General features: G+C 37.3%; 1 protein-coding gene and 1 pseudogene across 2 annotated transcripts in view; one reads left to right on the forward strand and one right to left on the reverse strand.

The window, feature by feature from the left end:
• Positions 1-1,751: 1,751 nt before the first annotated feature.
• On the reverse strand, positions 1,752-2,224 carry LOC105062779 (group XIIA secretory phospholipase A2 pseudogene; annotated as a pseudogene).
• A 4,516-nt stretch (positions 2,225-6,740) lies between these two features.
• The window catches only part of CCDC102B (coiled-coil domain containing 102B), a 318,630-nt gene continuing 309,625 nt past the window's right edge, over positions 6,741-15,745 (forward strand). Inside the window, exon 1 of one of the 2 annotated variants that reach the window (XM_074355387.1) lies at positions 6,741-7,077. The gene's annotated coding sequence lies outside the window, so the exon portion shown is untranslated. Of the gene's footprint in view, positions 7,078-8,878; positions 8,992-15,745 lie in introns of those variants that run through there. The other variant, XM_074355386.1, reaches the window with a different exon arrangement.

Here is a 15,745-nt window from a genome sequence, read left to right on the forward strand (position 1 = left end):
TGCAGGGTCCTTGAATTTGAATATTCCATCTTTTATTCTTCAGGTCACAAACAACATTCCATGTGGGATATGATAATGGAAGGAACTCTTAAACTTCTTTCACTTAGAAAAACGTATGCTTTCTCTGCCTTCCCTTCCTCCCTCCCTCTCTCTCACACACACACACACACACAAACACACACACACACACACACACACACACACATTCACACACACTTCAACCTAAAACAAAAGGGTTGAAATTCAATCCTACCTTAAGGGAGTAGAGAAAAGGAACTCCAAAATGAATGTGAAACAGAAATTTCAAACTAGACTGGATGAAATTTTAATAACCAAAAATTACTAGAATATTTTAGAATCTGCCCTAAGATAATATTAAGTGATGAGAAAAAGATGAATCCCTGGAATATAGATGAAAAGAATTATCTGAAACAATAAAATAATATTATACCTTCAATGAAGTATGGCTTTTCAACAAACTTACAACCCATTAAATATATTAAGTTTTAAGGTTTAACTAGCATATCATTTTCATCTCCATTACATGGCTAAATATAATAGGAATATTAGATGACCCATTCTTTCCTCAATGAGAAGATTTTTCAGATAAATCTGAACAGATTAAATTTTAGGGATGTGGATAAAGTATCTAATGCCACCTTATAGTATTTGCTGTATTATTTTAGTAATATATACCTACAATGGAAAATAATACATTAATATGAAAGTTATTTTTATCTGTGCAATAATTTATTTATAATTCTTTAAATGCATCTTCCTTTTTTTTTTTTTAATTCAAGGGCACTAGCTTTATAATCTTTTAAAACTACCCCAGAATCTACTATGAAGAACCAGGACTAGAGAATAAACACCAAAGGAAAACTGCATTTAATGCTCTGATGTCTTTGCTAAACATTTCTTTTGTCTCATTAAATTCATCTTTTTTCCAATTTAGACAAAAGTTATAGAAAAATATGAAAAATATTCGTCATATGAGTGGTTCATAAAATGGGAGTGGCTGTGCTTCTGAATTTTGTTCACCTCACCTTCTAGGCATGTTGCATTAATACCTAAGGTATCCCAGTGTCACTCCCTAAGAGGTCCTAGCAGATGATTCCAATTTTACAAAAGAAACAGACATGGAAACGTTGTCCTTGTAACTAGCCCTGTCATTAACAGAAGCACAACGTATTCATATGCTCAATGGGTTATAGAAAAATAGTACATTACGTGTCAATTAAAATAGAGAAAAAAAAGTCAGATCTCCCCAAGCATCAATGTATATTTAAAATTTTACAGTAAATAAACACTTTGAAATAAAGATTTCCCCATGTTTCCAGATAAGATAATGTTTAACATACTTTATAATACATTTTACATTTGACTTCATTTTTTTGGTAAATACAGTTGTGAAAATTGAGCTACAGACTCTTCCTTTTAAAAAATTCTCCCCTTAATATGCATCTCTTTCTGAGAGTGGTCAAGATCATTTGACACACTGAGGCACAATGTCCAGGAAGATAACCTCCCTCATTTTTCCCTTTAGTCTGAAGTTTTAATGTTGAAACGGGGTCTTAAAATAATCCTTTCACAAAATAAGGCAGCTTTATGCTGTAAAAACATTAGTACTTTGTCAAAGTTTATGTTCTTCTGTCCTCCTCTGCTTTCACCATCTGTCAGCACCTTCTTTAAAGACCATTTTTTTCTACCCAGTAACATCTGTATGCGGCTCCTGGTCTGTCCAGGTAGGTTTACAGAAACAAGAGCTCCACTGTGGTTTCACAAGCCTGCCCGTCTGCGCTGGTCCTAGTTCTCTGCACATCTCAGCAGACCTTGGAGAGGTCATACTGGAACTCCTCACCTTGGTCGGTTTTGCTTTTGCTGCAGGTCTTATAGCACCTGTCCTGTTGGTTGTAACATTCTGTTAGGGAAGCGATGACGATGTTAAGATGAACAGTAAACAGTGAAGAGCCACATCCGGAGGGTTTATAACCACAATGAGGGAAAGGCTTAGATCCCTGCACCTCCACTGGCAGAGCCTGTCCTCACCTCCCAGGAGGTCCAAGGCAGCATTCAGGTATGTGTCTATCTTGTGAACACCCTTCCAGATGGTCTTCAGAGTGGCCCTCTAGGCAGTGGTCTGTGCCTGCTCCTGGCACCTGAAAGGGGCGGTCAGGAGGAGGAGGAGAAGGAGGGCCCGCCCAAGCCCTGGGAGCAGGGCCATCTGTGCAGCGTGGGGCTGCAAGGGGCCCCATAGGTCCCTGGAGCTGCAGGATGGGTGCACCCCCATAGAGCCCACAGGATACCCTTGGCATCAGCGTCAGCCCCCAAATGTATCTTTCACACTGACTATTTTTCATTCCTAAATATAAATATGTGAGTTACCTAACCCAGTTTTCTGGAGCACATCACCATTATTTCCATATACGTTGTCAAGATAACTTTTTGAATAGAGGCATGGGTGCTGTCACTGCAAGTTTTACCCAAAGCCAAAGTCTCCCCTATCCAACTCACAATCTCCATGTAACCATTCTCTAAATCATAATCACCTCCAAGCTCTATTACCCTCAGAACAAGTTCCAAGTAATACAACACTAAGTCTATGTTAAATTTCTGTGTCATATTTTTACCAATTAATTCAAGTGACCTTTACAAGCAACCAAAAATTACTATGGAGACTGTTTTGGGCTAATTTGTCTTCTCCAGAGTGTACTTTGTTATTAACAATTAAGTTATGACAGTTCATTCTTTAGTATGAATGACTTTATGAGGACTTTCTCCTAAGAGACACTTTCCTCTTTCCCAAGGGAAGTTTGGTGGAAAAGAAACTGTACCTTATATCTAGGTATATATGATATATGTTAGTTTATTCTCAACATTGAATTAGAAATTAAGGCTCTTTAAAAATGCTACTGTTTCAGTCTCACCAGAGATTTTCCATCACTTGCCCTCTGTTATTTAAACAACAAAACAAACAAAACCACTTTTCAAATAAGAAAGACATTGAGTAAATAGGATTCACATAAGATTTCTACTGAATATCTTTTTTAGATACATTAAACATGTAAGTAAAAGACTCTATGTCAAGTATTTAGGCATAGCATCAGATTTTTAAAATATATTAAAAATATATTAAATAAATTATATTTAAAATATATTTAAAATATATTAAATAAATTAAATATATTAAAATATATTAAAAATCATATAAAAAGTATTTACTGTGTTATTCTTGCAGTACCAATACTTTAATAATTTTTAAAACTTGATATGTCATTGTAAACTTTAATGAAATGAAAATATTTTAGAGTAGCAACCTAGTGAGTCAAGTTAATAACATCAATGCTAGAGAATAATCTGATGGTGAAAGTAAATATATATGCACTTAATAATCTACCAAACCTGAGTGTATACTCCAGAGAAATTCTCAGGGAGGTTCATAAGGAGACACTATGGGCCTGTTAATAGCAGTCTTGTATGCAGTCTCAGGAGGTTTGAGGTAATCTCCTTGTCCATCTCTCGGGGGGGAAGGCTAAAGTAAAAGGACTTGGGGGCACAGTCTGACATACCATGAAAGAATTAGAAGCAATGGACTAGAGGAACCCAGAAACATGCCTAGATCGTAAAATGATTTTAATACAATCCTGTCTGGAAAAAGTAAGAAACAAAGTAAGTCCTACACCACAATAATGTATTTTAATTACAAATACACACACATCAACATTTACATAAGGAAAACTTTAATACACACCTGAAAGCTTCAAGGAACATGAACAAATGGGTATGGACACCTTGTACTTGGGTGGGACAACACAAATTGCAAAGAAACATTGAACTTAGTAGGCATTAGCAGTGATATTGTGATTCTGAAATTATATTTCTGTATTGTGTTATTGAGCAAATGAATAATATGTAGTAGGATGTGAGACTCTTCACTGGGGGAGAAGGACGATATAAATGTAGAAGGGAAAACAGTAAGGAAGAATTTGGTACTGAATTTTAATTAGCGGTATTAATACGAACTCATATTTTCTAAAATATGTGTCTATTTTTGTGTTGGGACAGAAATGCCCCAGAAGCGAGAAGATCTTGGCAGCCATGAACAGACCCAGATGTTGGTGCCTATGTGCATTCCTACCAAAAGAAACCAAGGCTCCTTGGAATGATTTCAGATCTGGGTTAGAAAAAGTCCAAGGCAAATAAGGGAAAATACAATAACTTGTTGAACCAGAACGCACTTAAAGAGATAATGAGGTCATATCAAAAGCACCTAAGAGCCACCTAAAGGGATTCCATGTTCCAAACTTAGGTGAATTTGAACATTAAGAAAAGAAAAAAATGACAGCAATGGATTTTGACATAATGGACTTTAAAAAAAATGAATGTATCAAAAGAGGAGGCAGGTAGAGAGAAGAAAAACTCTTCTTCACAGATGAATGCTAGAATAATAGAAAATAATTGTTTTGCAACTCTCAAGGTAACAAGAGAGAGACTCAGGGAATGAGAGAGAAGAGGCAACATGCTAACAACTGTAAATCTAAGTTCCTCATTTTACTCATCTTTCAACATCTCCATAGCTTTGTAAATTTTACAAATAAACAAAACAAATTTTAAAACAAGACACACAGAATGCTACCACATTTCTCAAGGACACATGCAATTATAAGGATACAGATCAAACACTGTATAATATTTGTTAATGATAGAACAGGGGAAATAGGAATAATGAAAACAGGAAAAAGATACCATATTTTACTATAATTTGAAATGACAATAACACAGAGATTCCATTTTGCTAGTGTAGAAACACAAAAACACTAAAGAAAAAAAATGGGATCTTATTTCAAGATCGAGTCCCTAAAAAAAATTTGTTTTACTTTAACTTTTCTTTAACCTTCTACTTAATCTAAGTCTATAACCTAAGTGTATAAATTTGGTACACAAAATACCACAGAATAATATTGTCTTTTGTGGGGACCAACAGTATAATACGTATTTGCCCAGATACACAATTGTATAGTGAATGTCCCTTAAATTTTCATTACTTCTAACAGAACTTCAACAAGGTGGTGTTAGGTGGAATGTTCTGAGACAGAAAAGAGCCTTATCAATTGGTATCTTTACACTAAAAAATTAATTTACTCAAAGAGAGATTTTGAAATCTTGCTATTATCTCCAAACTTTTGAATTTTTCACTCCTTTCCATAATAAATATAATAGCCTGATGTAGTAATCACATGGATATTTGCATATGAAAAGCATCTACTTAATTATATTTTGACTGCCAAAACTGCCCCAAATAGGAGGATGAAAACATCAAAATAAAATGGTACCAGACCATCAAAGCAAGAAGCAGAACAGCAGGAAGTCCAGACATCAATAGCAAGGGAGGCCCCAGTAAGACACAGTACAATAGCGCTTCTTAATTCTTTATCAGTTGAATCACACTTTTTTCTTTGTTATGCAAAACAGAATAAAATCCCTTAAATAAAGTGTCTGCTTATGTAAATTGGTTATAAGAAGTAATTCTTAAGGAATCTAGATACACTGTGGAATCATGACAACTGGGTTCCTTTGAGATACAGGATTATAAAATTTGGGACTTCAAGAGACAATGAAAAGGGAGGGGGGAGGTGACCACCCAGTAAACTGCCTCCCCCACCACTCAGTAGTCCTCATCCTCACTTCCTAAGTCTCCTTGCTTGAAGTTCCCAGCACCCAGAAAAGTGTCAGGCTTTGCCCATAAAGGAGGCCCTAACTAAAACAGTGGTCTGCGGCGCTCAGCTTTGAAATACTGACTTCAATTAGCTGAACCATCACCCACAGCTGTTTCTCATGTGTAAGTCATGCTTTGCCTCAGAAATCCCCTGATGAAACTATATGAAGATCGGGAAACTTAGGCTTCAGAAGCCGCGTTACACGTGCCCTTTACGTGTTCAAAAATATGTATCATTTTCTTAAAGACGACACCCAAATCATGTCAGCTTTTGGAACCACACAGCTTGGATCAGTTAAGTTAGTTGAACAAGGACCCGTTAGACTAAGCTGGACCTAACACCCGGGCGGCCTACCTAAGCAAACCAACATCTAAGCCTGTGAGCGCCTCAAGGTTAGGAAATTAAGGACGACCAATCACAAGCAGCCAACGAGGCTTTACGCTACAGCCCACCAATAATTTCCTTACGTCGCTCCCGCGCTTTCTCCACAAAAGGCGCTCCCCGCTCCTGTCAGAGGAGCGCTCCTAACCACTTCCGGTTTGGTGCTGCCTGATTAGAATGAGGTTTTGCTCAAATAAACTCTTACGAATTTTAATATGCCTCAGTTTATCTTTTAAAAGTCCTGGTGACAGAAAAACAAACCAAAGGGCCCCCAGGAGCCCCAGCAGCCCGTCAGAGGAGGTACCTGCTGAGCCCGGGAGCTCGCTGTCTGCCGGCTCCTTCCCGCGGCCTCCGGGAAGACTGCGACCGCCCCTCCGCCTGCTCCTGGCTCTCGAGCAGCTTTGGAAGCTTCTGCATCATGAGCTTTCAGACTCTGAGCGTTTCTTTTTTCTGAACTGGGTCCAGAAACCAGCTGGAGCTGACCTGGGTCCGACCTAAAAAACCGACCGGGTCCAGGGTCGAACTGGGGTCCAATTGGGAAACCGGTCCGGGTCAGGTCTGACGGTGTCCAGGTCAGACTGGTTCCGACCTAAGAACGGGACCGCGCGGGGTTCGCGCTGGGTCCGACTGAAAGCGGCCCCGGTCCGGTGTGTGGCCTCAGGTGAATTAAAGTTTACCTGAAGGCTGAACAGAGGTTACACCAGAGACGGTCTCGAATGACAGTGGCCACAGTGGAGAGCGTTTAAGTTAGAAAAGCGTGTCCGTTCAGGAGGGGCCCTCGAGGGGCCTCAGCCAGGCACTCACTATAAAGAGCTGAGGGAAAATTATTTTTCCTCCTCTGGTTTCTGGTGACCAAGTGAGACTCCCTGGGACACGCCACTCACTCCTGAGCCTGCGGACTTCATCCGGGGGAAACTGGCGAAGCAACGAAGGGAAGAACTCCTACCGAAGTCTCAGAGCCCTATCCGTGAGACACGAGGTAAAATTTCACATTGTTCCTTTCCAAATTCAGATTGGCAGGCAAAAAACATTTCTAAGAATTACATCTTTGAATTGTGACTCATGAATTTGCTTTTGGGTGCTCACTGGTTGTCCATTCTTCTCCCAAAGGCAGCGGTTGCCTTCTTGTTTGTCTTGCTTTATGTCCTGAGACCTCGTCAGGTTGGTGGCCTCCGGAAATGGCTGGACGGAAATGTAGGTTGCAACCCATTTGGAGCTAGAATCCTACCAATTTTTGCCAGCTCCCCGGGGAATTGTCTGTGTCTTTATTTCTTTTAGTTATTTTTGAAAGTGATTCTGGATCTTGGGAGGATGGTATCTTTTGCATCCTCTTTGGGATACTTCCTGTGTCCATGGGGTTTATTAAATACTGCCAGGAATATTTATTGTTTGTCCTGGCTGAAACCTGACAGTATATTTAAAAGGATTTTTTTTTTCTAAATAGCTCTAAGTTCAGAAATCGGCCAAATTGGAAATTGATATTCAAAACCTGATAGGAAACTTTTTTTTTAGACCTTTTCCCCTAAGTTAAAATGAAACCAGGTACCCAATGAGCTAGAAATACATTCCAAAGACAAACATATCTAAATCTAAAACGTAGGAATCTTTCAATTTCCATCTTAGTTAAAGATTTTTCTCTCCGATATAAAGAAGCAAACCGAAGATAATTGGTTGGATGGCTGTGTCAGCCTAGATAGCATTCACTTTGCAGCCCAATTCATTGAGAAATTAAAAATAACTGTACTCGTCTTACAAATCATGTCTTTACAAGGACAGAAATGGAGCGCTAGAAACAATTCAAAGCCCACCTGTCTTTTTTATCAATCCCAAAATCACTCCTATTTATTTCAGAAGGCTTGTGGGTACTGTAAAATTCTAGATTTAGGAAATAAAGGACCTTGGAGGAACTTGCATTCTTCCCCTCGGCCTTTGAGATGTAAATGATTTACCCACTGTTCTCTAGGAACTGAAAGCCAGGTCTTATTAGAAAGAAAAAAAAAAAAAAAAAAAAAAAGGAAAAAGGCTATTTAGAAACTAGGTGAATGAAAAGTCCTAAAAATTTCCACAAATATTAGTACAAAGTTTAAAGCATCCAGTCAGGTCAGTTATGCCATGCCTGAAACGCAGTTCGGATTACACTGTTCTTTTATGAAGCAGTGAGTTTTGCATTATCATCCCAGTCTCATGGCTAAAATTTTAAAAAGCAAGCTGTGAGATCTCTGATCTATTATGTTTCTGTACGCCTAGGTTTGTGTGTTATGAGTGTGTGATATTACACATGTCTCAAAAGTCCAATCTAAGATTCCTTGTGAGAAGTTACAGCAAAGTGGATTTTTAAAAAGCTTTGTATGGTCAATCATTATTCATGCTGCACTTACATAATTAGGCCAAGTTTAATGAGACTCAATTTATTCTGCAAACAAATTAGTTTTACTCTGATTACCTCTGATAGAAGTGAAGAAGATTAGATAGAGGAAAAAACTATGTTTCAGTTGAAAATTATAGCACAACCTGTGACTACTGGATTCTAGTCCTGTTCATTGTCTTTGAGGTTTTGTCAGGTATCCATAAACTGAACTGGATCCTGAATTCTACTCTCCTCAAGTATCTGGCTACAAATGTTTCCAATTTTCTCCCACCCTTCTGATTTAGAATCACTAAGAAAAAAGACTACCCTTGAACTCCTTCGAAGGGGCTATGCCAGGTTCTCCTCACCACCCAGGTGACAACCAAGCTTCAAGGACTTGAACCTTGGGTCCACATCCCCCAATTTAAAAGGGCTCCTCCAGACTCTTGGAACTGCACACCAGCTGGAGATCAAAGGTTAAACTGACTAGGAAGGTTCCTTCTCAAAAGCAGATAGCATTTTAACATGGACAGCTCACCCAAGATCGTGAGTCAACATTCTCACCTCCTTTATCTTTTTGCCTTTTTGCTACTTGCCTTTTCTCTCTGTTAGTGTATAGAGAAAACTATTTGCAACAATGTCTGTATGATTTAATTGAACAAGAAGAAAATATAAGAATCTTCAAAAGACACTAATCATGCTCCTAGCATTTGCTAATGCTTTGAATTGGGTGCTTTACTATACTCTTATATCTTTACAACAATCTTATCACATTGGTACTGGGACTCATCCAGAGATGAGACTGCAAAGTTCAGAGCACTGGAATTAAATTTTGCAAGATTTTATATATATAATATATATATATAATGATTATATGTAATATAATGTTATTACATAATATATTATGTTATATATTATATTACTATATCATATAATATATAACATACATCAATAAATATTATGTAGTTATGATAATGACATATAATAATATGATATAGATAGAGAAGGGATCAGCACACTAAAGCCTGTGCTGTTTCCAACATTCTGTATTGACTAACAGCTTTAAAACAGCATTTGTTCTCTAATTTTAAAATTATAAAGAAAATAGAGAAAAGATGATTATTTGAAAGCATGAGTTTTGAGCTATCATTTATGTCATAATGAAAAGTACAAAGAAAAATACAAAATAAAGTGTCTCTTGCTAGACTATGTATTAAAATTTCTTATCTTAAGTTTACTCATTTCATTTTGGCTTTTTGATATGTGTTCTATAGTTCTATACAAGGAATAAACTGAATTCCACATATCTTTAATTTAATCTTGAAACCTGACATATTATATTGAATTTCATTTGCTTCTAAGTGTTGTGTAGTATGAGTTTCATTCATCAAATTATGAAATTCAGTATTTTTTTTTCCTGGTAATGGAAAATGTTTAAATAAATGACATTTTGGTCCACTACATTACATTCGGTGGTGTGTCATAGATAAGAGTGGAAAATGCAAAAATGTAAAGCATTTACATTTTTTAAAAGTAAGATGCTATTTTTGATCTTTGTAACCTCTAAGTTTTTTTTTGATAAAATTGAAAAAAATTCTTAAGCTTTGCTGCATACATTAAGTTGGCTATTTTAAGATAAGTGTTTCATATATTAGACATTTAGCATAGCTAAAAACCAATACTTTAAAAAATGGACTGAGGGGTTTCCTACCAATTAAAATTTATTGCAAGAGATTTAATGGCAAAAGTTGAGATGTAATTAGCTCAGAGCATAAAGCTGAGAGAAACCTGTCAATCGCTAACCTCCTTCCTCTTACTATCTCTGCTCCCATCGTATTGTGATCTCTCATTTTTACTGCTTTGCAACTTCTCACATTCTCCTGCTTACCACACAAGACCCACATCTATTAAACCCCCCTATGTATCTTTCCAACCTCTCAATCTTTCCTTTAATTAATTACTCCATTCTGAGTAATTACTCCATTCTGAGTAATTACTCCATTCTAACTGCTCTTCATGAGCCTCCAGATCCCTGGATGATGATAGTGAACCCTCTCTTCCTACAGTTGATGCCACACATGCCTCCATCCACAAAATCAGAGAACTCTTAATGGTCATATAGATCTCTAACAATTCTAGCATATCGTAAATGTTAAATTTGTCAACCTAAATTTAATTCATCTCACTCTAAAATTTTGGAAGTACTGAGGTATGCCAAAGAATATTATTCTGAAGACAGACAGCAGTTACTGTCTGTCATCATCACACAGGTCTCCTTTCTCAGGAAGACCGGAGAAGGAAATTCTGTTCTCACCAGCCTAGTCCAGGCATTCCTTATCTCTTGCCCACATTTCAGCATTTTCCTCATCTGTTTATCTCCAAGCTCATCATCCTTCAATTCATTCTCAACACTACTGCCACAGAGGTCTTCCTAAAATACCTCTCTGTCCCAGTTAATCTTTGGGTTTAGAACTTCATGCTTTATTATTACCTATAAAATACAGTTCTAACTGGCAAGGTAGATGTTTAAGGCTCTCCCATGATCAAGTAACAAATTACCTGCTAAACTATTTCTACTAGTTTCCTATAAGAAATCTGCATACTTCTGAACTGGTCTTTTAGCAAACATTGAAACAATGTTGTATATTTTTCCAGATCCTCACGATTTGACTGCTTTAAATAACCATTCTCTCTACACTTAGTTTCCTTCCAACCAGTTCCCACATTGTGATGAGGGTTATGACCACAGTGATGTCTCCCTTGTCAAACCCCTATTCAGTTGTTGTCTACCATGCTCATTTGGCTTTTACTCATGCTGTCCCATAATACTGATTTTTATGCAAATGTATTATCTCTTATGGGATACAAGCTTGTTGAGGGGTAGAGACAATTCCCAATAAATTTATGTCAATTGTGACAGAAAAATGAAGGTGATTCAGGCATATGTAAAATCAGAGAATTTGGAGATTAGATTCAAAATAAACAATCAACTAACCAATATTTATTTCGTGTGAACTTTGTTTATAGAAGATGTTAGATTGCAGGGATTTTTTTTTTAAAGGAGTAGGAAATAGTCTGCTTTCTTCTTAGGAGAATAACAGTGTAATCTTAATAACGTACATGAATATAAATAATTGTATTTCCAAAACATAGACGGCTTATCTTGAGATGCTATAGAGAGAGAATTAATATTGTACTCTGTATTTCACTTTAACCTATAAAATAGATACCAAAGTCTCCCAGTGTCTCCTTGACATACAAGGAATCTGAAACAACATTTAAATAAAGGAGAAAGGAAATTAGAAGTCCTCCTGAGACATGTCTTCAATAAATTATCCATGCAAACTGTTAAGAGATACTGCCAGTGCTCAGAAATAAAATATTAAGTCTTGCATCCCCGGAGAGTAGACCTGTGTCAATAAATTCAGTTGTTTTACTCTTAGATTACTTAATTTAATGCCTTTAGAATCTACTCTCATTAATATAGTGCTCAAGACTTCTGACTGGCAAGATTCTGTGGCTATTGCAGTGCATAAGCTGCCTCCCTTCTCACCGGGTCCTGCTGAGCGGGACAGTTCTGGTGTCCATAGAAATAATGTCGTGTGGAGGAGGGAGGATTTAGCCCTGAAACAACTGCTATCCTTTTGTGAAACTGCTCTCCAAATGTAATCATTGACAATTTTGAGAAGCTGAGCTCTTGTTTTTCAGACAAGAGTAGAGGGTGGAAGTGTTGGAAGAGGGGGCTAGGTAGCTTTCTCTAGCAAGGGAGATTTAAGATTTGGGGGAGTTCAGAGTTTTCAGTTTTTCCTGTGTTTTCCTGCATTCCCCATCTCGTGATTTAGGTGTCCCCTTCTGACCCACCGAGGCTCCTAATGCCCTTATGAGAGGCCTGGTGATGCTGTGCATGAACCTGTGCTAAAGCTTTGCAACAGTTTCAGGCAGGCCCTGAGCCTGGGGCGCAAAGGCAACTTCCCTGGGGCGATATGAGTTAAGGGCATTTTTGAAGCTGCCGTAAAGACTTCTGATTTTCTCTTGTTACCTGTTTCCTCTTGCATGTTGGAACATTTTTAAATCTCGATGTGTCTTTTTCTCTGTGTGCTCCTTCTAGGCCATTAGAGACAGCTAGCCACATCACACCGTGATAATATTGTTACTGTAACAAAGAAGTGCTAAACCACATTGTCTTTTTCTTGTTGCCCTCTGCCTGTGCCCCAGCCCATGCTATCAACTGTGACAACCCGAGTAATTATTGACGGTACCACATGACATATATTGGCACTGACTCATTTTTCCTGGTTAGTAAGTTATCTACATGCTGATGCTTATTAAATATTTGTGCAACTCAATCCCAGTTTCACCTTGAGATTCCCGTGCTCCCCGCTATGGTCTCTTAGTACCTGTTATTTTAATCACTTAAGTTTTCAGCAGGAAGTATATATCAACCAAAAATTAGTGACTAACAACAGTTTAATTCAGTGACTATGAATATAAAGGTGTAAAAAGAGCAGACACACCGTTAGGATGGCACATCCTAAGGCTAGAAACGTGAGAAGCTGTCACCTAGAACTGAAAGGGCAAATAGAGGGATAGTTACCTGATTTCAGCGAGACCTATGTGGGCCATCTGATAGGAGCCATGGGATTTGGCTTGGCGATAAGGCAGCTGTAGGAATAAATACCCTGATCCCACTTTCCCAGCCGTACTCCAGCCTTCTGCCAGTGTGTCCCTGTGGCCAAATCCTACCGAAAGTCTGGAATAAGGGAACTGTTTATGTCAGTTCATAGAACCCAACTTTTCATTCACAGAGTAGGTTGGATGGTAACTTCATGGGAAAATGAGGAAGGAATATACCTCAGAACTTCAAGTACACATGAAAAAGGAACTCTAATGTCTCCTTCCAATATGACTTTCAGTAGTCATTTGTCTATACAACAGTGGAATATATTTTATCCTTTTAAGCATAAACTCTAACTCTTTCACCCACTAAATGGATAAAAGTCTCTCTCTTTTTAAAAGGGATTTGAGACCATAGTAACTTCTATGTTAAAGAGAAATGCCCAGGACCGAGGGCAGTTTTCTAAAATAATTGAGAAGCAGTAAAACAATAAAACTGTATTTAAGACTGGCTTCTACTTTTAAGATTCAAATCATTTCTAAAGCAAAATTATTTCGAATTATGTTTTTCTTTTTAATATAAATGACATTTTCCAAATACGTAAACCTTTGAAAGTGAGTAACTGTCAGGCACTTGGAGTTAGAGAACCTGGATACCAAGAAGGTCAGATCCGGGCTTCACTCAACACAGCAGCACTAGGAGCCTGCACGAGCAGGCCTGTGATGAAAGCTGAGAAGGGAGAAGTGACATGATCGGAAGAGTAAAAAGGGATGACCCACTCAGGACTGGATAATTTCTGTCCTGCTTGTCGTAGGTATGAGAGAATGCGCACCCGAAACGCTAACCCTTCTCAATGTTATACGTTGTGATAGTTGCACTTCAGTTGGTTATGACACCATAAGCTGTAGATCCATTAGCGTATATTTAGAGCATCAAGTGCAAAGAAAGCAGAAACAGGAACGTTCACAACACACCATAGCTGAGATGCTAGAAAAGGAAGACATTTGTGTCACTACTATATGTAAAATTTAAAAACAAAAGCAAAAAAGAAGAATTTCTTACCTTCATTTCCATACATTAGTGTGTGCTTTCTGACAATTTTTTAAAATTTGTGTCTCACAGAAGCTACTTCCTCGCAGCCTTGAGCGCCAGACTACTTGGGTTTTGGTCTCAGCTCTGTCACTGACCGACTAATGGTGTGATTTTGAACAACGTATTTCATGTCTCTGTGCCTCAGTTTATTCATCTGTGAATTGGAGTAATAATAACACCCATTTGAGAGTATTGTGCATGGTGTGGGTATGAAAGCATTTTGGTTAGAAGAGAATCCAGGCCTTAGTAAGTACCCTGTGTTAGCAACTTTTACTATTATGTACAATTGCAGGAGATTCAAGAGCAAACAAGTATAGATCTGTGATTAAAACGCAGGAAAAATAAGGGGAAGTGAACAAAGGAATGAAATGCAGCAAATAATATTCACTAAAGCTTATACTTACTCTGTCAGAAAATAGTCAAATTTTGTAAACAAAGAAAAACTATGTAGGAATGAAGTGAAACTGTATTTTCAAAAATTAATAGCTAATAATAAGGCAAATATCTACCTTGAATATTAATGCAAACTCAAAACATATTAGTTAATGCTAATGGCTGATAGAACATACAAATATTAAGAAAAAATTAAAAGGAAGAATGCTTAGTACCATAGCCTAAAATATCCAGAAAAAGCTGAATTTAAAATAAGTTGTATACCACAAATATTTTAATCTGTAAAGAATAAAGATGAAAAGTAAGGAGTTACGTTTTTATCTTAAGAAATTAGAACAATTTAAAAAACCAAGGGCAACTAGATGTAGAAAACTAATAAAGATAAAGCTTATGCAAACTGAAATATAGAACAAAAGCCCTTTGAAAAACTAAATAAATCTGAAATATGATACTTTGAAAAGATTAATAAAAGAGATTAACTCCACGAAGCCTTACCAAGGCAAAAAGAAAGTGAGCTTAAATGACAAGACCAGTAATGGAATGGAAATCAGAACAGGAGATGTGGAGGAGAGTGGAGGGGTTGTAGACACATACTAAGTGTACGACATAGTAGTCAGTTGGAAAATTGAGAAAAAAATACGATTTCTTAGCAAAATACAAGTTACCAAAATCAAATTTAGAAATTAGAAGAAGGTGAGTAAGACACTTACCAATGACAAAATTAGAAGATTTTAGAGTTTTGCCATTGGAAAGGCACTCGGAACAAACGGATTCACAAATGAGTTTCTTCCTATATCTTAAAGAACAGATAATTCTGGTATTGTTTACACTATTCTGGGCCATGGAAAAAAACTAAAAATCCCTAATTTATTTCATGTCTATAACACACCCCAAACCTGACAAAAGTAATACCAAAACCTAATCTGACTCAAGAGTAGCTAGTGTAGATATAACAAACAGATATTAGGGAAAACATCCAGGAAGGCACAGAAGTACGAACGCAGTGTCTGCATCGGGTCTGCAAGATCTGTTCAACGTTAGAAATTGTTTGAGCTCATTTTACCGCAAAAACACATCAAAGAAGAAAAACCATATGATGATATGAATAGGTACTGAAAGTACATGATAAAATTTCCATGGCTACTCATAAAACCTCTGCTTAGAATGGGGGAAGTTTCCTTGGGAAATTAATAGAATTCT

The sequence above is a fragment of the Camelus bactrianus genome, chromosome 30, assembly GCF_048773025.1.
Source record: "Camelus bactrianus isolate YW-2024 breed Bactrian camel chromosome 30, ASM4877302v1, whole genome shotgun sequence".
Lineage (NCBI taxonomy): Eukaryota > Metazoa > Chordata > Mammalia > Artiodactyla > Camelidae > Camelus > Camelus bactrianus.